The 23,045-nt window shown below is 42.8% G+C and overlaps 1 pseudogene; it reads right to left on the bottom strand.

The window, feature by feature from the left end:
* Positions 1 to 13,617: 13,617 nt before the first annotated feature.
* Positions 13,618 to 14,525, bottom strand: LOC132420924 (translationally-controlled tumor protein pseudogene; annotated as a pseudogene).
* Between the last annotated feature and the right edge of the window lie 8,520 nt (positions 14,526 to 23,045).

Here is a 23,045-nt window from a genome sequence, read left to right as displayed (position 1 = left end):
GGTATGATTTACGTAAATTGGGTTATGGACCTCATTCTGTGTCTCATTTTTTTTCCCACTCAGCATTGCTTTTACGATGTAACCATGTTAAAGTGTGTGCATCTGGTTCATTGATGTAAACATCTGTCTTGTCCTCCATCATGTGCATCTACATTTTACTTACCTATTCCCCTGGCAATGGACACTTCGATTGCCTTCAACTCCCTTTTCTACAAATGATGCTGTGAGGAGAGCCTTCCAGATGTTCCCCTATGGACCAGTGTAAGAATGTCCCCGAATGTACACCCAGTGGTGACACTTATACTTAACTGGGTAAAGAGCTGCCGATTCTCTTCTGGAACGGCTGCACCAGGCTATGCTCCCACCCATAATGACATGAGTTTCTATTTCCCCGAATCTTCACCCACACCTGATGTTGTCCAACTTTCAAACTGCTGGTAAGTGTAAAGTGAAAACTTGTTTTCAGTTTGAATTTCTGTCAGATTACTAATGGGTTTGTAATCATGTTCTTGTTAGTCATTTGAGTTTGAATGCAGATTAATTCCGACTCCAAAGCCTACAAAGTGTCACACTGTGATCGGTAAAGTAGCCACTGGGTCTGCAGGGCCAGGGTTCAATTCCTGGCTCCACCTAGTCTGTGATTTAACCTGTTTGGGCCTCTGTTTCTTCATCTGTAAAATGGGAATAATTTTACTGTCAACAAAATAGGGTGGTTTCGAGGATTTAAAATTGCTTAGAACAGTGCCTGGCACAGAATAAGTACTTAGTAAACGCTACATCCTGTCCTGATAGATTGTGTTGTTCTCCATGCAGCCTCCTTTTCCACTCTCCCCATCTCCTCCCACCTCCCTGACACCTTTTCATGAAGTTCATATTGCATATTCATATGAATTTTCCTTAGAATTGTGAAACTGTTAAAAAGAGTGTTAAAAACAAGACAACAGACCCAAAATGGAGTAACTTATGTTAAACCCCAAGTCACCAAACCAAGACTTAATACCTAACTTGATTGCAGTTTCAACCTCTCCCAGGAATGGAATCTTAAACCAGTCAATCTGAAATTACCTAAACAGCACTAGTGAGGTCATCTGCCTGATACACCCTTGCCTTCCCTGGCCCCTAAAGGAAGGTGACCTTGCCACAAACAATCTGCTTCCTGTAGTAAAACTTCCTTGTCCCTGCTCCCTTCTGCCTATAAAAATCTTTCTTTTTGTACAGCTCCTTTCTGTCTGTTAGATGGGGTGCTGCCTGATTCATGAATCATTGAATAAAGCCAATAAGATCTTCATAATCTACTCAGTTAAATTTCATTTTTTAACAAGAGGAACAGAGTGTGATTAGCCTGGCTTTCTTTCTTTCTTTTTTTTTTTGCGGTACGCAGGGGGCCTCTCACTGTCGTGGCCTCTCCCGTTGCGGAGCACAGGCTCCGGACGCGCAGGCTCAGCGGCCATGGCTCACGGGCCCAGCTGCTCCGCGGCATGTGGGATCCTCCCGGACCGGGGCACGAACCCGTGTCCTCTGCATCGGCAGGCGGACTCTCAACCACTGCGCCACCAGGGAAGCCCAGCCTGGCTTTCTTTTTATTTAACTTCCCAGATCATTCTAAAATACATTCAGAGAGCTTCTCTGGTGGTGCAGTGGTTATGAATCCACCTGCCAATGCAGGGGACGTGGGTTCGAGCTCGGGTCCGGGAAGATCCCACATGCTGTGGAGCAACTAAGTCTGTGCGCCACAACTACTGAGCCTGCGTTCTAGAGCCTGTGAGCCACAACTACTGAAGCCCACGTGCCTAGAGCCTGTGCTCCACAACAAGAGAAGCCACCGCAGTAACAAGCCAGTGCACTGCAACGATGAGTAACCCCTGCTCACCACAACTAGAGAAAGCCCGCTCACAGCAATGAAGACCCAATGCAGCCAAAAATAAATAAATAAATAAACAAAAATAAAATAAAATAAAATACATTCAGAGAGTGTTTTAAGAAGACCTGCCACATGCATGAGTCAGGGGATTTTGGCCTTGGGAAGGAAATGATGAATCAGTTCCTTAAAAGAAAGGATGGGGTATTAAAGGACACTATCAACAGTGTTAAAAGGCAACCCATTGAATGGGAGAAATTATTTGCAAATCATATATCTGATAAGAGATTTATATGCAGAACATAAAGAGCTCCTACAACTCAACAATAAAAAACAGACAAGTCATTTAAGAAGTGGGTTAAAGGACTTGAATAGACATTTCTCCATAGAAGATATACAGATGGCTAACAAGCACATGAAAAAATGCTCATTATCACTGATCACTAGGGAAATGCAAATCAAAACCATGATGAGATGAAAACAGGAGATAACAAGAGTTGGCAGTGCTGTGGAGAAATGGAATCCTGCGCATGGCTGGTTGGAATGTAAAACAATGCAGCTGCTGTGGGAAACAGCATGTAGTTCCTCAAAAACGTAAACGCAGAATTACCATATGACCCTGTAATTCCACTTCTGGTTATATATCCAAAAGAACTGAAAGCAGGGGCTTTAACACCAAGGTTCATAGCAGCAATATTTAAAATAGCCAAAGATGGAAGCAACCCCAGTGTCCACTGAGGGATGAATGGGTAAACAAAATGTAGTGTATACATACCATGGAATATTATTCAGCCGTAAAAAGGAAGGAAATTCTTGGGCTTCCCCCGTGGCACAGTGGTTGGGAGTCTGCCTGCCAATGCAGGTGACATGGGTACGAGCCTTGGTCCGGGAGGATCCCACATGCCACAGAGCAGCTGGGCCCATGTGCCACAGCTGCTGAGCCTGCGCTCTGGAGCCTGTGAACCACTACAGCTGAGCTCACGCGCCTAGAGCCCATGCTCTGCGATGAGAGAGGCCACCACAATGAGAAGCCTGTGCACCACAATGAAGAGTGGCCCCCCTCGCCGCGACTGGAGAGAGCCCGCATGCAGTGATGAAGACCCAATGCAGCCAAAAATAAATAAATTTAAAAAATTAAAATTAAAAAAAAGAAAAAATTCCTTAAAAAAAAAAAGGAAAGAAATTCTTACACATGCTACAGTGTGGATGAACCTTGAGGACATTACAATAAGTGAAATAAGCCAGTCAAAAAAAATATACTGTATGATTCCACTTGTATGAGGTGCCTAGAGCAGTAAGTTCATAGAAACAGAAAGTAGAATGGTGGTTACAAAGGGTGGGGGAGAGGGGAATGGGGAATTAGTGTTTAATGGCTTTGGAGTTTCAGTTTGAGAAGATGAAAAAGTTTTAGAGATGGATGGTGGTGATCGGTGCACAATAATCTGTAAGTGTCACTAAACTGTACACTTAAAAATGGCTACAGTAGGGCTTCCCTAGTGGTGCAGTGGTTAAGAATCTGCCTGCCAATGCAGGGGACACGGGTTCGAGCCCTGGTCCGGGAAGATCCCACATGCCATGGAGCAACTAAGCCCATGCACCACAACTACTGAGCCTGCACTCTTCAGCCCATGTGCCACAGCTACTGAAGCCCACACACATAAAGCCCATGGTCCGCAACAAGAGAAACCACCACAATGAGAAGCCCGTGCACCACAACGAAGAGTAGCCCCCTCTCGCTGCAACTAGAGAAAGCCCACGCACAGCAACAAAGACCAAACGCAACCAAAAATAAATAAATAAATAAATTTATTAAAGGAAAAAAAAGAAAAGTTATTTTTTTAAAAATGGCTGAGATCAGGAAGCAACATGGCAGAGTAGAAGGACGTGCTCTCACTCCCTCTTGTGAGAACACCAGAATCACAGCTAGCTGCTGGACAATCATCGACAGGAGGACACTGGAACTCACCAAAAAAGATACTCCACATCCAGAGACAAAGGAGAAGCTGCAATGAGATGGTACGAGGGGTGCAATCACAGTAAAAGCAAATCCCATAACTGCTGGGTGGGTGACTCACAAACTGGAGAACACTTATACCACAGAAGTCCACCCATTAGAATGAAGGTTCTGAGCCCCACGTCAGGTTCCCAACCTGGGGGTCCGGCAACGGGAGGAAGAATCCCTAGAGAATCAGACTTTGAAGGCTAGTGGGATTTGATTGCAGGACTTCGACAGGACTGGGGGAAACAGAGACTCCACTCTTGGAGGGCACACACAAAGTAGTGTACACATCAGGACCCAGGGGAAGGAGCAGTGACCCCAGGGGAGACTGAACCAGACCTACTTGCTAGTGTTGGAGGGTCTCCTGCAGAGGTGGGCAGTGGCTGTGGCTCACCGTGGGGACAAGGACACTGGCAGCAGAAGTTCTGGGAAGTACTCCTTGGCATTAGCCCTCACAGAGTCCGCCATTAGGCCCAGCAAAGAGCCCAGGTAGGCTCCAGTGTTGGGTCACCTCAGGCCAAACAACCAACAGGGAGGGAACCCAGCCCCACCCATCAGCAGACAAACAGATTAAAGTTTTACTGAACTCTGCCCACCAGTGCAACAGCCAGCTCTACCCAACACCAGTACCTCCCATCAGGAAACTTGCATAAGCCTCTTAGATAGCCTCATCCACCAGAGGGAAGAAAGCAGAAGCAAGAACTACAATCCTGTAGCCTGTGGAACAAAAACTACATTCACAGAAAGATAAACAAGATCAAAAGGCAGAGGGCTATGTACAAGATGAAGGAACAAGATAAAAACCCAGAAAAACAACTAAATGAAGTGGAGATAAGCAACCTTCCAGAAAAAGAATTCAGAATAATGATAGTGAAGATGATCCAGGACCTCGGAAAAAGAATGGAGGCAAAGATCAAGAAAATGCCAGAAATGTTTAACAAAGACCTAGAAGAATTAAAGAACAAACAAACAGAGATGAGCAATGCAATAACTGAAATGAAAACTACATTAGAAGGAATCAATAGTAGAATAACTGAGGCAGAAGAACAGATAAGTGACCTGGAAGACAGAATGGTGGAATTCACTGCCGCGGAACAGAATAAAGAAAAAAGAATGAAAAGAAATGAAGACAGCCTAAGAGACCTCTGGGACAACATTAAGCGCAACAACATTCGCATTATCGGGGTCCCAGAAGGAGAAGAGAGAGAGAAAGGACCCAAGAAAATATCTGAAGAGATTTTAGTCGAAAACTTCCCTAACATGGGAAAGGAAATAGCCACCCAAGTCCAGGAAGCGCAGAGAGTCCCAGGCAGGATAAACCCAAAGAGAAACATGCCGAGACACATAGTAATCAAACTGGCAAAAAGTAAAGACAGAAAAAATTATTGAAAGCAGCAAGGGAAAAACAACAAATAACACACAAGGGAACTCCCATAAGGTTAACAGCTGATTTCACAGCAGAAACTTTGCAAGCGAGAAGGGAGTGGCATGATATACTTAAAGTGATGAAAGGGAAGAACCTACAACCAAGATTACTCTACCTGACAAGGATCTCATTCAGATTCAATGGAGAAATCAAAAGCTTTACAGACAAGCAAAAGCTAAGAGAATTCAGCACCACCAAACCAGCTCTACAACAAACGCTAAAGGAACTTCTCTAAGTGGGAAACACAAGAGAAGAAAAGGACCTACAAAAACAAACCCAAAACAATTAAGAAAATGGTTATAGGGACATACATATTGATAATTACCTTAAATGTGAATGGATTAAAAGCTCCAACCAAAAGACACAGGCTTGCTGAATGGATACAAAAACAAGACCCATCTATATGCTGTCTACAAGAGACCCACTTCAGACCTGAAAGTGAAGGGATGGAAAAAGATATTCCATGCAAATGGAAATCAAAAGAAAGCTGGAGTAGCAATACTCATATCAGATAAAATAGACTTTAAAATAAAGAATGTTACAAGAGACAAGGAAGGACACTACATAATGATCAAGGGATCAATCCAGGAAGAAGATAAAACAATTATAAATATATATGCACCCAACATAGGAGCACCTCAATACATAAGGCAACTGCTAAAAGCTATAAAAGAGGAAATCGACAGTAACACAATAATAGTGGGGGATTTTAACACCTCACTTACACCAATGGACAGTTCATCCAAATTGGAAATAAATAAGGAAACAGAAGCTTTAAAAGACACAATAGACCAGATAGATTTAATTGATATTTATAGGACATTCCATCCAAAAACAGCAGATTACACTTTCTTCTCAAGATTGCATGGAACATTCTCCAGGAGAGATCACATCTTGGGTCACAAATCAAGCCACAATAAATTTAAGAAAATTGAAATCATATCAAGCATCTTTTCGGACCACAACACTATGAGATTAGAAATGAATTACAGGGAAAAAAAGTAAAAAACACAAACACAAGGAGGCTAAATAATATGTTACTAATAACCAAGAGATCACTGAAGAAACCAAAGAGGAAATCAAAAGATACCTAGAAACAAATGACAATGAAAACACAACGATCCAAAACCTATAGGAGGCAGCAAAAGCAGTTCTAAGAGGGAAGTTTATAGCTATACAAGCCTACCTCAAGAAATAAGAAAAATCTCAAATAAACAATCTAACCTTACACCTAAAGGAATTAGAGTAAAAATAACAAACAAAGCCCAAAGTTAGCAGAAGGAAAGAAATCATAAAGATCAGAGCAGAAATAAATGAAATAGAAACAAAGAAAACAATAGCAAACATCAATAAAACTAAAAGTTGGTTCTTTGAGAAGATACACAAAATTGATAAACCATTAGCCAGACTCATCAAGAAAAAGAGGGAGAGGACTCAAATCAATAAAATTAGAAATGAAAAAGGAGAAATTATGACACCGCAGAAATACAAAGCATCCTAAGAGACTACTACAAGCAACTCTATGCCAATAAAATGGGCAACCTGGAAGAAATGGACAAATTCTTAGAAAGGTATAACGTTCCAAGACTGAACCAGGAAGAAATAGAAAACATGAACAGACCAATTACAAGTAATTTAATTGAAACTTTATTTAAAAATCTTCCAACAAAAAAAAGTCCAGGACCAGATAGCTTCACAGGTGAATTTTTTTTTTTTTTTTTTTTTTGTGGTACGCGGGCCTCCCACTGCTGTGGCCCCTCCCGTTGTGGAGCACAGGCTCTGGACGTGCAGGCTCAGTGGCCATGGCTCACGGGCCCAGCTGCTTTGCGGCATGTGGGATCTTACTGGACCGGGGCACGAACCCGTGTCCCCTGCATCAGCACGTGGACTCTCAACCACTGTGCCACCAGGGAAGCCCTCACAGGTGAATTTTATCAAACATTTAGAGAAGAGGTAACACTCATCCTTCTCAAACTCTTACAAAAAATTGCAGTGGAAGGAACACTCTCAAACTCATTCTATGAGGCCATTATCACCCTGATACAAAAACCAGTCAAAGACACTACAAAAAAAGAAAATTACAGACCAATATCACTGATGATCATAGATACAAAAATCCTCAACAAAATACTAGCAAACAGAATCCAACAACACATTAAAAGGATCATACACCATGATCAGGTGGGATTTATCCCAGTGATGCAAGGATTCTTCAATATATGCAAATCGATCAAGGTGATAAACCTTATTAACAGACTGAAGAATAAAAACCATATGATCGCCTCAAGAGATGCAGAAAAAGCTTTTGAGAAAATTCAACACCCATTTATGATAAAAACTCTCCAGAAAGTGGGCATAGAGGGAACCTACCTCTACATAATAAAGGCCATATATGACAAACCCACAGCCAACATCATTCTCAATTGTGAAAAACTGAAAGCATTTCCTCTAAGATCAGGAACAAGACAAGGACGTCCACTCTTGCCACTATTATTCAACATAGTTTTGGAAGTTCTAGCCATGGCAATCAGAGAAGAAAAAGAAATAAAAGGAATCCAAATTGGAAAAGAAGAAGTAAAACTGTCACTGTTTGCAGTTGACATTATACATAGAGAATCCTCAAGATGCCACCAGAAAACTACTAGAGCTAATCAATGAATTTGGTAAAGTTGCAGGATACAAAATTAATGCACAGAAATCTCTTGCATTCCTATACACTAATGATGAAAAATCTGAAAGAGAAATTAAGGAACCACTCCCATTTACCATTGCAACAATAAGAATAAAATACCTAGGAATAAACCTACCTAGGGAGACAAAAGACCTGTATGCAGAGAACTACAAGACACTGCTGAAAGAAATTAAAAATGATACCAACAGATGGAGAGGTATACCATGTTCTTGGATTGGAAGAATCAATATTGTGAAAATGACTATACTACCCAAAGCAATCTACAGATTCATTGCAATCCCTATCAAATTACCAATGGCATTTTTAACGGAACTAGAACCAAAAATCTTAAAATTTGTATGGAGACACAAAAGACCCCAAATAGTCAAAGCAGTCTTGAGGGAAAAAACGGAGCTGGAGGAATCAGACTCCCTGACTTCAGACTATAGTACAAAGCTACAGTAATCAAGACAATATGGTACTGGCACAAAAACAGAAACATAGATCAATGGAACAAGATAGAAAGCCCAGAGATAAACCCACACACCTATGGTCAACTAATCTATGACAAAAGAGGCAAGGATATACAATGGAGAAAAGACAGTCTGTTCAATAAGTGCTGCTGGGAAAACTGGACAGCTACATGTAAAAGAATGAAATTAGAACACTCCCTAACACCATACACAAAAATAAACTCAAAATGGGTTAGAGACCTAAATGTAAGACCGGACACTATAAAACTCTTAGAGGAAAACACAGGAAGAACACTCTTTGACATAAATCACAGCAAGATCTTTTTTGATCCACCTCCTAGAGTAATGGAAATAAAAACAAAAATAAACAAATGCGACCTAATGAAACTTCTAAGCTTTTGCACAGCAAAGGAAACCATAAACAAGACAAAAAGACAACCCTCAGAATGGGAGAAAGTAATTGCAAACAAATCAATGGACAAAGGATTAATCTCCAAAATATATCAACAGCTCATGCAGCTCAATATTAAAAAAACAAACAACCCAGTCCAAAAATGGGCAGAAGACCTAAATGAACATTTCTCCAAAGAAGACATACAGATGGCCAAGAAGCACATGAAAAGCTGCTCAACATCACTAATTATTAGAGAAATGCAAATCAAAACTACAATGAGGTATCACCTCACACCAGTTAGAATGGGCATCATCAGAAGAGCTATAAACAACAAGTGCTGGAGAGGGTGTGGAGAAAGGGAACCCTCTTGAACTGTTGGTGGGAATGTAAATTGATATAGCCACTATGGAGAACAGTATGGAGGTTCCTTAAAAAACTAAAAATAGAATTACCATATGATCCAGCAATCCCACTACTGGGCATATACCCAGAGAAAACCGTAATTCAAAAAGATATATACACCCCAATGTTCATTGCAGCACTATTTACAATAGCCAGGTCATGGAAGCAACCCAGATGCCCATTGACAGACGAATGGATAAAGAAGATGTGGTGCATTATATACAATGGAATATTACTCAGCCATAAAAAGGAATAAAATTGGGTCATTTGTAGAAACGTGTATGGATCTAGAGACTGTCATTCAGAGTGAGGTAAGTCAGAAAGAGAAAAATAAATATCGTATATTAACGCATGTATGTGGAACCTAGAAAAATGAACCTGTTTCCAGGGCAGAAATTGAGACACAGATGTAGACAACAAACATATGGACACCAAGGATGTAAAGCGGCGGTGGCGGGGGGGTTGGTGTGATGAATTGGGTGATTGGGATTGACATGTATACACTGATGTGTTTAAAATTGATGACTAATAAGGACCTGCTGTATAAAAAAATAAATAAAATAAAATTTAAAAAAAAGAATTGGATAAAGTGTCAAAGGGAGAATTGTTTTAGAATTCAATGTCAGGACTTCAATTTCCTTTGAATAGACCCCTTATTGAGTTAAAAGAAATCAGAATAATGCCAGAGGATTATTACAAGAGCAGGTCATTTTCCTCTGGGAGTGAGAAGAAGAGCTATCTAAAATAATTTAAAAGTCCAAAACGTCCGAGCAGCAAAACAACAGGAAATAAAGTGAGGGATTGAGTAAACTAATATTAATAATTTTAAAAGTATTAAAAATTATAATAGATTCTAGGTATGAAGATCAAGATTAAATTTCCATAAAAAGCAATAAAATTCCTTTGCAAAACTTAATAAATCAAATTACAAAATGACCCCAAAAAATGGCTACAATAGTCAATTTTATGTTAACACACACACACAAAAGTTGGAAAAAAGTGGGGGGAGGATGGGGTAGGAAGAAGTGAGGTGAGGGGAGAGAAATTCAGACTTCCAAAGGAGCTGTTCTTACAGTGGGTCCAGCGTGTTCAAGGTGGGGTTGCCTGCCATGGAGTCAACAAACTCTGCCTGAGTTACTGTGTGTGAAAGAGTTTAGTCAGTAAAATTCTATACATATGTAATATTTTTGGTACATGTGGCTGTCTGAGGCAGCATGGCCTCGTGAAAAGAAAATGGGTGTGGGCATATATATATGTATATACACAATGGAATAGTACTCAGCCACAAAAAAGAATGAAATAATGCCATCTGCAGCCACATGGATAGACCTAGAGATTGTCAGACTGAGTGAAGTAAGTCAGAGAAAGATAAATATCATATGATACCGTTTATATGTGGAATCTAAAAAAATGCCACAAATGAACCTATTTACAAAACAGAAGTAGGGTCACAGATGTAGAAAACAAACTTATGGTTACCAAGTGGGGGAAGGGGGGTGGGAGGGATAAATTGGGAGATTGGGTTTGATATATACACGCTACTATATATAAAATAGATAACTAATGAGAACCTACTGTATAGCACAGGGAACTCTACTCAGTACTCTGTAATGACCTATATGGGACTAGAATCTAAAAAAGAGTGGATATATGTATATGGATAACTGATTCACTTTGCTGCACAGCAGAAACTAACACCACAGTGTAAATCAACTATACTCCAATAAAAATTAGTTTAAAAAAAAGAGAATGGGTTTCCTTCTTTCATTCCCCAATGTTTAATGATTGCCCATCATAGGTAGCACTCTGCCATGTGCTGTGGGGACAGAAAAAGATAAAGTCTCTGCCTTCACACTCCAGCAAGTGGCAGATGTGTTAAAAATGCAATAGTATGTTATGTCTGCTATTCGGTGGTACTAGAGCTGGGTCATCCTGGCTTGTGAGGGTCTACTGTGAGCATCTCTTCCCAAGTCTGTGTTCAGAGATGTCATGTTGGTAGCTTGACTGAGTGTTTACACCACAGAAATTAGCAAATGCTACAAATCTTTTGAATCTCAGCTCCGTCACTGGCTGTGCAATCCTGGGTGAATCACTTCACCTCCCCAGCCTCGGTTTCCTTATTTGTAAAATGGATATAGTAAATGTTGGTTCTTTTCTCTCTCCTAGGGAGAGGATGATTTGACACTTGGAATGCAAATCGGTTGTTCTTGGATGACAGGAAGCCGATTTCTCCTCAGATTAACTGCTGATACCCCTACAGTATCTCCTCAACTGGCACCGATGTTGCCCCAGGCTGGGCATTGTCCAGGGAGGGCAGTAACTTACAGTGCCCTGGCTTATTATGTACCCTGTGCACACTAGGGAGCGGGAGGGGGAGACTAGAAACGGAGGAGATGATCATTGCTCTCTGCAGTTCATTGTTTCATTGTTTATAGCAATACTTGATCTCACGGCCTGCAACATTATGAATTCTAATTACAGCAGCAGCCAAAAATTGTTCAGGAAGGCAAGATGGGGAATGCGGAAGAACCCTGGCCTTGGAGTTAGATCTAGATTTGTCTCCCACTTCTGTCATCACTAGTTGTTTGGCCTTAGGTAACTGAATGCCTATCTCTGAGCCTCATTTTCTCCAATTGTAAAAATGGGGGTGATGACAACTACTGCAGAGATGTGTTAGAAGGTGAGGGGGAGGCAATGGAGACAAAACCATTTTGTAACCTGTCAAGGACCATTACATGGGCCATCGAATGTGAGCAGTTAATTGCGGCAATGTTGCCGGTTACCTAATATCCATTCTCTCCCTACTCCAAAACAGAACCCCTATTTTTAAAAAATAAATTTATTTATTTTTGGCTGCATTGGGTCTTCGGTGCCGTGCATGCTTTCTCTAGTTGTGGCGAGCAGGGGCTACTCTTCGTTGCAGTGTGGTGGCTCTAGGCGCGCAGGCTTCAGTAGTTGTGGCACGTGGGCTCAGTGGTGTGGCGCACGGGCTTTGGAGCGCAGGCTCAGTAGTGGTGGAGCACAAGCTTAGTTGCTCTGCTGCATGTGGGATCTTCCCGGACCAGGGCTCGAACCCGTGTCCCCTGCATTGGCAGACAGATTCTTAACCACTGTACCACCAGGGAAGTCCCAGAACCCCTATTTTATTGGCAGTAACAATGCATCCGGCTTAAAGACTATACTTCCTTACAGCCTCGGGGAACCAGCCTTGTGACTAAGTTCCAGCTAATGAGATGTAAGTAAAAGGTTTTTATGGAGTATACTTGCTTTACAATGATGTGTTAGTTTCTGCTGTATAGCAAAGTGAGTCAGTTATACATATACATATATCCACTGTTTTTTAGATTTCCTTCCCATTTAGGTCACTACAGAGTGTTGAGTAGAGTTCCCTGTGCAGTATACACAGTATTCTATACAGTAGGTTCTCATTAGTTATCTATGTTATATATAGTACTGTGTATATGTCAGTCTCAGTCTCCCAGTTCATCCCACCCCTCCTTCCCCCCTTGGTAACCATAAGTTTGTTTTCTACATCTGTGACTCTATTTCTGCTTTGCAAATAAGTTCATCTGTACCATTTTTCTAGATTCCACATATAAGTAATATTATACGATACTTGTCTTTCTCTTTCTGACTTACTTTAGAGATGTAAGTGAAAGAGCTGATAGGACTTCTGGAAATGTTACTTCAAGGGAGTTGACTCAGCTAAGTGAGCCTCTTCTGCCTGTGCCTCCTTTCTCTTCTCACCTGGAATTTGGTACTCCAACGGCTGTCTTTGGCCTTGAAGTGACCTTGAAAATGGAAGTTCTTTGCCGTGATGGTAGAAGAGAATGATACAAGGAGCCTGGGCCCGTGATAGTGGTGGCGTACCATCCCCGCCCTCTATTGCCTACTTCTGGGCCACTTCTATTTGAGAGAGAAATAAAATTCTCTCTTGTTTAAGTCTCTGCTGTTTTGGATTTCCTGTTACATGCAGCTAAATCTAACCTATATGAATATTTCTGGATGGAGCTGTAGGAGACTAGAAGAGAGAGGAACCACCTCTGGGAGCACTTGCCCTGGGCTCAAATGGTTTACACGTTTATGAGGTTTCAGTGTTTCCACTTCTCAGCAGCATTTGACTCTGTTAACCAGTCCTTTCTTCTTAAAACTCTTATCACCTGGCTTCTGTGACCTCACATCTCCTGGTGTTTGTGGGGTCTCTTTTTTTGTTTAGTTTAAATGCATTTCGTTTTTTAGACAACCTACATGACATGTTTTGTGGTTTTCTTCCTCAAAAACAATGGCTCTACTCCAAATAAAACAATGTCAAAATAAATGAAGAGTTCAAGGTGACATCAGTCCCATTTGTCTAAGTCCTGGTGTTGTGTGGATGAAAGGCAGCAGCCAGCCAGTTATGACGATAGGTGATAGATCCGAAGTAACAGGCAAATCTGTTCACATTTTTCCATCCCTAAGCCTTCCCTAAAGAAAATCATACATGGGGTCACACCACCCTCACGGTAGTCCAGCAGAGCAGCCATGCCATCTGGACTTATGTTTTCACCAGTAAAGAACTGATCGTTTTTGAAATTAGCAAGGATGTGTTTGATTTGTTCTGCAGCCCCTGTCGTAAAGGTTTTACTCTTTCTGATCTCTGTTCTTCAAGTTTCCCTTTGATTGACTTCATATAATTTTGATGTACTTTTTTAAAAAAAATAAATTTATTTATTTATTTTTGGCTGCATTGGGTCTTTGTTGCTGTGTGTGGGCTTTCTCTAGTTGAGGCGAGCGGGGGCTACTCTTCGTTGTGGTGCGTGGGCTTCTCATTGCGGTGGCTTCTCTTGTTGTGGAGCACAGGCTCTAGGTGCGTGGGCTTCAGTAGTTGTGGCTCGTGGGCTCTAGAGTGCAGGCTCAGTAGTTGTGGCGCACGGGCTTAGTTGCTCAGTGGCATGTGGGATCTTCCCGGTCCAGTGCTCGAACCCCTGTCCCTAGCATCGGCAGGCGGATTCTTAACCACTGACCCACCAGGAAAGTCCCTGATGTACTTTCTGTAGGCTTCTCTTGTGAAGCTGGTTTCCTGCAAGTGACGGTTCATAACAATACCCACACCAGTGATTACTGTGCTTTCGGTACCTTCGCCCTCCCGGCCTTCAGCGGAGGCATTTCCACCAATGAGCAAGTCATCAGTGTTACCCTCTGTCCTACTATCTTCCCCTCCACCTGCAGATACAGCCCCCCACCCCACCCCCGTGACCTCCCGGATCTTGTAGATATCAGAGATCATCTCATCATGGTTGATGAGGTCCCGGTAGATGATCATGATGGGAAGGAGAGGGAGGCGCTAGCTTAGTAGGAGCCCAGAGCTCAGGGCAGCAGCGCACGGCAGGGAGTGGAGAGCGGTTGGAAAAGTGTGGCGTCTCTTTGGGTTATCAAGTGACAGAAACCTTGACTTCTACTGGTTTCAACAACACCATCAAAAGAACATGTTGTCTCAGTAACTCCAGAATAGTCCAGGAGTAGATGTTTGGACCCAGTTGAATAGAGGGGTTCAAACCATAGTATGAGTACTGGAATGACATTCAAAATATTTAACAACTGGCCTTGCTTTGTCATTGACCCTCAGAACAGTAAGAGGGAGTGTCCTGGAAGTCCCCTGCTGGTTCTGACATTAATTCTTCAGTTACCGGATCATGGGGAAGTTCAGGGATTGCAGAAGGGTGGCTAGGAGGAAGTGGCAAAGTCACTCCTATTCCCAGGGGGGTCTGGGCAGCATTTACTTACCAACAGAAATATTTCAACAATAATCAGCCATTCCAGTGCGTACCAGATGAACAGCAGCCCTGTGTTAGGATCCGGTTACTCTTTTTCTTCCCTCTCTCAGCCGTACTATTCCATATGGACTCGGTTCTCAGACAGTCTCTCTCCCCTGGTTGTGAGATGGCTGCCAGTGGCTCCCAGGGCTGCGTGCTTCCTCCTTCACATTCAGCAAAGAGGGGTGAGGCCCTTTCCCCCAGCAGCCCTAGCGTAAATCCCGAGATTTGCTCTGATGGGGCTGGCTGAGATCATATGCCTGATTGATCAATGTGGCTGGCGGGGGAGGGGGTGGGATGGGAGACTGGCTTAGGCTATGTCACCTACCCCACCATTGGAGCCCCAGCTTAGAGTTAGCTTCTTTGGAGTATATAGGCTTAGAATTGAGCTGCTTTCCCCAAAGCAAAATTGGGGTACTGTTGTCAAAAGAAGAGGGGTCATGTATTGATTTCCTGCTGTATGTAACAAGTTACCACAAACGCAGTGGCTTCACACAACACAATTTATTCTCTTATAGTTCTGGAGGTCAGAAGTCTGAAATGGGTCTCATGGGGCTAAAACCAAGGTGTTGGCAGGTTGTGTTCCTAGGGGAGAATCCCTCCCCTTCCTTTTTCTAGCTCCTTGGCTTATGGCCACATCACTCCAGCTCCTGGTTCTGTTGTTAAGTTTCTTTCTCTGGCTCTGACCCTCTTTCCTCCCTTATATAAGGAGCCTTGTGATTTCATTGGGTCCACCTGGATAATCCAGGGTACTCTCCCTATTCAAAAATCCTTAATTTAAGCATATCTGTGCAGCTCCTTTCACCATGTAAGGTAACATATTCACAGAGTCCAGGAATTCGAACATGGACATCTTTGGGCCAGGGAAATGGGGTAAGGGGGAGACCTTATTCTGCCTACCATGGAGTGCATGCTGGAAGGCAAAGGCAGTAAGTATCTATTCTCTCTGCTTTGTCCACCATCTGTCTGGCTACTCTTTTGTATCTTTTGCAGATTCAGCCTTCTTTACCTGACTTTACTTATGTATTTTTCTTGGCTTTTCTTTTCTTCTTTCTTTCTTTCTTTTTTTTTTGGCTACGCAAGCAGCATGTAGGTTCCTAGTTCCCTGACCAGGGATTGAACCTGCACCCCTGCAGTGGAAGCATGAAGTATTAACCACTGGACCTCCAGGAAAGTCCCATGGCTTTTCTTTCTTTCTTTTTCTCTCTCTCTTTCTTTCTTTCTTTCTTTCTTGCTTTCTTTCTTTCTTTCTTCCTTCCTTCCTTCCTTTCTTTCTTTCTTTCATTTTATTGAAGTATAGTTGGTTTGCAATGTTGTGTTAATTTCTGCTGTACAGAAAAGTGATTCAGTTACACAAATACATATTCTTTTTCATATTCTTTTCCATTATGGTTTATTATAGGATATCAAATATAGTTCCCTGTGCTATACAGTAGGACCTCATTGTTTATCCATCCTATATACACTAGCTTGCATTTGCTAATCCCAAACTCCCAATCCTTCCCTCCCCCACCCCTCTCTGCTTTACTTGACTTTAAATATTGTTTCTCAAGTTTCAGCTCTAGACTTCTTCTATCCTCACTCTATATTCTCTCCCCAGGCAAGCCCACTGAGTCCAAGGCATAATTACTAACTATGGTTACCTATCCACATCTCTAGCCCAAACACCTCTGAGTCCAGACCAATTTATCTAAATGCCCACTTGACATCTCCACTTGGCTATCTTGATGGCCCTCCAAATTCAAGATGTCTCAAAGCTTCTCTCCAAACCAGGCCCCAAGTCAGTAAATGGCCCCACCATCCCTCCAGTTATGGCAGCCAGAAACCTGGACAATCATCCTGAATGTCCATCCTCTCCCTCCTCTCAATCCAATCTTTGACTGAGTCTTTTCTTTTTTCTATTTATTTGATGGAATTTTATTTGTAGCAACAACAATCATTAAAACCAAGCAACAAACAAAAACAAAAATACCCTCCACTGAATGGGAATGGTACCTATTATTTGTCAAAACCCTTTCAGTGGAGTTTGACTGAGTTTTTCCATTTTACCTTCTTGATCTTAAATTCATCGATTTCTCTCAGTCTTCTCATCTTCCACTCCAAGCCGCCACCTCTGTCTAAACTGTTAACTCTTCTTGCCTGGACTTCTGCATTGGCCACCTAAACCAGTCTCTTGGGTCCATTATGACCTATCTCCAGTTTGTTCTCCATACCATTGCCAGGGTTATTTTTCCAAAATGCAAATCTGATCATTTAACTCACCCACTCAGAACACTTCACTGGCTTTCCATTGCTCTTAGGAGAGAGACCAAAACCCTTCCCATGGTAGCTAAGGCTTTGTGGGGTCTGCTCCCTGTCTATTTCTCTAGTCTTGTCTCCCTTCAAGAATCTATTGGTCTTTTACTTCTTTTTGTTCCTCAAACTTGCCATGTTATTTCTCATCATTTAACCAGGGCATACTCTGTGCAGTCTGCCAGACCTCTAACTCATCTTTTATATTTCCCACAGACCCTATTCAACCTCCTGGACTAGATCGAATTCTCCCATTATAAACTGTCAGTGAATTCCATTATAGACTCTGCATTTCACCTAGGTAGTGCTAACACAATTCCAATTTTCCGTTTACTTGTCTATTCATTTGATTAATACTTGTCCCCAACACAACCACTATTAGTCTGTAAGCTCCAGGGGAGCAAGGGCTTTGTCTGTGTCTGTTCACCATTAAATCCCTGCACCTTGTTCTGTAGGCACTTTACGTCTCTTAAAACCACAGACGCACATGCTCATTTTTGAATCAGAATACTGAGGTTTGTTCCAAGGTCATACAACCAGCAGGGAGATAAATTCCAAATCTGACTCCAAAACCTGCCCTTTCTTGCTTTCACTCTGCTGTCCTCTGAGATGGGGGAAGTGTTGGGATTGTGCCATTTCTGGGTGTGCAGTTCTAGAAACCTCAACTGCTTCCTTTGGAAGCCTTTGGAAATGGATCTGAAAAGGCTGACAGTTTGCCTGAACTTATAGGGGTGGGGGGGAAGTTTTCTTTTTCCTTTTCTTCCTTTTATATCTGTCTTTCCTTCTTACCTCGCTCTCTCTGTTTTCCTCCTTCCTTTCCTTTCTTCCTTCCTCTTTTCCAAAATATGCACAAAGTTCCTGCTCATTGCCAGACTCTGTTCTGGGAGATGGTGACATAAAGATGAATCAAAGAGCTCTGTCCTCAAAGAGCTCAAAATCTAGTCTGTTAGAAGTCTAGGTCAAGTAAACAAATTCCAAGCCAGTGTCATTTCCTCCTCTGTAAAATGGGCATCATCCTTACTACACCAGAGTTTTTGGATGCAAGTAACTGAAACTGACTTAGGAATGAAATTTATTGGAAGGGCATTGGATGGGTCCCAGAGCTGAAAGAAAAGCAGGAGAACCAGACCCAGGAAACAGGAGGGTGGGCAGCTCATGGAGCCAAGTCCATGCTCTAGGAACTAGCTTGTGAGGACAATGCCACCGGCACTGTCCCCACTGTGACTGTTCCAGCTGTTCCCTTGTCTTTGAGACTGTCCCCCAAGATTCAAAGACCCAGGTGGGAGCATCCCATGAAGCAAGCGTGGGTCAGTCACCTAGTCAGACTCCAGCTGACTAGATGTCGGGAGAGGAGATAATTGCTCCCTTCCACTGCAGAATGGGGGTTGGCACTCAGAGCCCCTGACACTGCTGCTCTCATTTCCCTGTGGTTCTTGGGTGACACCAGGGCTAAATGATCTCTTGAGAGGCCACCTGCACAATGATCTGCTGCTAAGTAGTAGGACTGGGACTTGAATTTGGGTCTAGCTGGCAGAGTAGCAGTTAGAGTTCTTGGCTACAAGCAACAGACACCACCTCTGTCAATTTTCAGCAAAAGAGAATTTATTGGAGGGATGTGGGCGAGGCTCAAAGAATTTATGGGGAGCTGTAGAAGCAAGTCTGGGGACAGACAGGAAGCAAAGGAGAGATGGAGGGTCCAGGATCATGTTGGAGACATATTTACACTTGAGTGCTGCCACCACCAGCACGATGAATGACCTCCAGCGAGATCTCCTATTTTGGCTGTACTGCCTCCAAATTCAAATTCTCAGGACATAAGGTGTTTGATGGGGTTAGTTTCCATCATGGCCCTGTCCTCCAGGGTGAGGATAGGAAAATGGCTTTTTTAGTGGGATGGGTCATTTGGAGTTACCTTTCCATCAAGGCCACAGAGGAAATTAATACAGTGTTAGGGGGTGTTTATCAGTTATCTATCGCCGAAATAATAGTACATAGCAAACAATCACATGCTTCCAAAGCATGTAACAATCAGCTCATACATCTGGTGGTCAGTTAGGCAGCTCTGCTGATTTTGGTTGGACTTGCTCACATGTCTGGAGATTGGCTGGTTATTGGCTGATCTAGTCTAACCTTGGCTGGGAGGACTAGGCCCTCTGGTTCTGCTCCTCCAGTGGGTTACTTCTGGCATGTTCTCCTGGGTAATGGCAGAGGCAGAAGAGGGGGCAAACCCTATCACACAAGTGCTTTTTAAGGCCCAGCTTGCATCACATCTGCTGATACCCTATTGTCCAAAGCAAGTCACATGACCAAGGCCAGCATCAGAGTGAGAGAGCACTGTGAAATATCACGGCAAAGGTTGTGGATACAGTTGGCCCTCCCTCCATATCTGCAGGTTCCACATCCACCGATTCAACCGACCATGGATCAAACATATTCGAAAAAAACAATTCCAGGAGGTTCCAAAAAGAAAAACTAGTTACATAGCACTTACACTGTATTTACAATTATTTAAATAGCATTTACAGTGTGTTAGATATTATAAGTAATCTAGAGATGATTTAAAGTATACCGGAGGATGCGCATAGGTTACATGCAAATACTTTGCAGATTTTGGTATTTGAGTTGCAGGGGTGAGGTGGTGGTTGTCCTAGAACCAAATCCCCAGCAGATAACAAGGGAAGACTGTACAGGGAAAGGTGAAGAATTGGTGCCATGTTTGCAGTCCATGGGGAAATGTCTAGAAGGAGTCAATGTCTGTGACAGATGTCAAAGTCCAAGTTCTTTCCATGTTCCACACCACCTGGGGCAGCAACCAAAGGAGCTTTTCTCCAAGACAGGCCTCTGTTCTTATTCAGTTGTATCACTTTGAATGGCAGGTTCATGAGAACAGGGACTTTTGTCTGTTTTACTCACCATGTAACCCCACTGTCTAGAACAGTGCTGGATACATAACAGGTGCTTAACAAATAGTGATTCAGTGAAAATTCCCTTGTGAACTTACCTTATGCATCTAACCAAGATTTTTCACTTTTGTGGGGAGGTTGTATGCTATGGAGGAAAGGACTTAAATTTGGACACAAATCAACCTGGGCTCGAATCTGAGCTTCATCCTTTGCTACCAGTGACCTTGGGCAAATTATCCAGTCTTTCTGAGTCTCATTTTTCTATAGTGGAAAACTTTTGGGTGATCTCTCAGTGCAACCTCCCCATATTCTGGTAATTGTCCCTTCCATCTCCACATATTTCCTGTGATGGGGCTTCTGTATTACGTGACCCTGTCCCCATCCCCCAACCCTGTCTCAACTGATTGGACCAGGGGTATGGATCTGAACCATAATGGGCCAATCAGAGTCTCTTCTCCAGAAATTTGGAATTCCAGTCTTAGTCTGATTGGCCTCTTAAATGGAGGAGCTAGGAAATCAGGAGCTGGCTATGGTCATTTTCCACCAGAGAGAGCTGGTCTACAGCCAGAGGGAAGAATAAAGCCCTCATTCCAGATTAGTTCTTAGGCCCAGTCAGCTATCAGACAGCTAGCTAGGCAGCTAGGTAACCACTGGTGTAATGGTTAAGGGCATAGCCTCTGGTTCCCGATTACCTTGGTTCAGATTCTGGCCCTATCATTTACTAGCTGAGTTATTTAACTTCTCTGTGCCCTCATTCTCATCTGTAAAGTGGGAATGACATTAATACCTACTTCATGGGATTGCCATAATGATTAAATAAAAGTGCATACAACTATATCTAATGCATGGTGAGTACTAATCCATGTGTTTCCAGGTCATAGTCTCTGATCCTTAAAATTAATACCCCTTTTTCACCCCACCCACCCCCTTTCCGGAAACACTCACTTCAGTGGATTGTTGATTCCAGTGCAAAGAATCTGAACTAATACCATTTTCACCTGTGAAATGGGGAAAGTTAAGAATCTTGAGTTCTTGGAGTAGCAGCAAGGATGAAATGAGATGAGTACAGCTCGTGGCACACCGTAGGTACTCAATATTTACATGCTTCTCATCCTTCCTACCCTGCCTTCCTCAGACTCCAACTGGGGCCACGCATGGGAGACGGTGCTTCTGGTGTGGACGGTTTTGGCCACAGCTTGGTTTGGCTCCTTTCTAAGGTGAGTCTGATCTGTTCTTACAAGGTTCTTAGAACCACATGTCTCAATACTTCATTCTGCACTCAGAGGAGTGACTCATTGATCCTGAGGTGCCTTCCCCCCTGAGAAGACTTCATCTCCGATGCACTCTAGATTTTCTCATTACTGGGGAAGTAACCCAGGGCACAGCAGCTCTTGGTGGGGGCAGGGGTGGTGTGGGCAACAGGGGTAAGAGAGCTGAACCTTACCCCTTCCTTATTTGTCCCCTGCTGGTACAGTCCTTTTCCTGGTCCTTGAGAGCTATATAGGAAAGGAGAAAACTGGGCCACTGGCTTAAGAGAACAGGGGCAAGAGGCTTGGAGATGTGGACAGAGCTTCTTGATTCATGTGATAATATTCGGGGGTGAATAATTCCATGACAGGGAGGTTTTCTTCCTCTTGACCAGCTTCCTCAGCCCTCCTAGCTCCTCCCTTTGAGGCCCCTACTCTATGACCACCCAGCTCAGCCCCCCGGGCCAAGCCCAGCAAGGGCAGGGCGTGTGGGTAAGTGGGATGGGAGGTTCTAGGAACATTTTTTTTTTAATTGAAGCATAGTTGATGTACAATATTATGTTAGTTTTGGGTCAACAAAATAGTAATCCAACAATTAAATCCACTACAAAATGATCACCACAAGTCCAGTAACCATCTGTTACAATGCAAAATTATAACAATATTATTGACTATGTTCCTTATGCTGTGTATTACATCCCCATGGCTTGTTTATTCTATAACTGGAGGTTTGTATCTCTTAATCCCCTTCACCTCTTTTGCCCAACCCCCCACTCCTTCCTGGTAACCACCAGTTTGCTCTCTGTATCTACAACTCTGTTTCTGTTTTACTGTGTTTGTTACTGTATAAGTGAGATCATACAGTACTTGTCTTTCTCTGTCTGACTTATTTCACTTAGCATAGTACCCTCTAGGTCCACCAATGTTGTTGTTAATGGTACAATTTCATTCTTTTTTATGGCTGAGTAATATTCCATTGCATATATATACCACATCTTTTATTATCCATTCTTCTATTGACGGACATTTAGGTTGCTTCCACATCTTGGCTATTGTAAATAATGTTGCAATGAACCTAGGGGTGCATACATCTTTTTGGATTACTGTTTTTGTTTTCTTTGGGTAAGCACCCAGAAGTAGAATCACTGGACCATATGGTAGATCCATTTTTAATTTTTTGAGGCAACTCCATACTGTTTCCCATAGTGGCTGCACCAATTTACATTCCCACCAACAGTGCATAAAGTTGTCTTCTGTATTCGTTTGCCTCTGGGTTGGGGGGGGCAGGCAGGAGGGTGATTTCCCTGAGATGAGTCAGCTGTTGTCATTGTCCCTTTCCCCTTCTCTCTTGTGGGGAAAAAAGTTGTGAACTGGAAAAGGCCATAAAGTTGGCAGATGCTTCGGGGGACCCATAGACCCATGGTGCTGCAGGCTTCTCCTTCTGCCGTGTTGATCCCAGTCCTTGACTGGGATTCTGCCTCTGTTTCCCTATGTATTCTCCACTTGCACAAGAACGTAGCTTCAGACTTTGCATATGACCTTCTTCTTAGTTGCACTAGTCAAGCATCTGCCAAGGTCTGGGATCCGA

This window comes from Delphinus delphis, chromosome 1 (genome assembly GCF_949987515.2).
Source record: "Delphinus delphis chromosome 1, mDelDel1.2, whole genome shotgun sequence".
NCBI lineage: Eukaryota > Metazoa > Chordata > Mammalia > Artiodactyla > Delphinidae > Delphinus > Delphinus delphis.
Note: the sequence above shows the minus strand (reverse complement) of the source record. Positions and strands in the feature narration are given on the sequence as shown.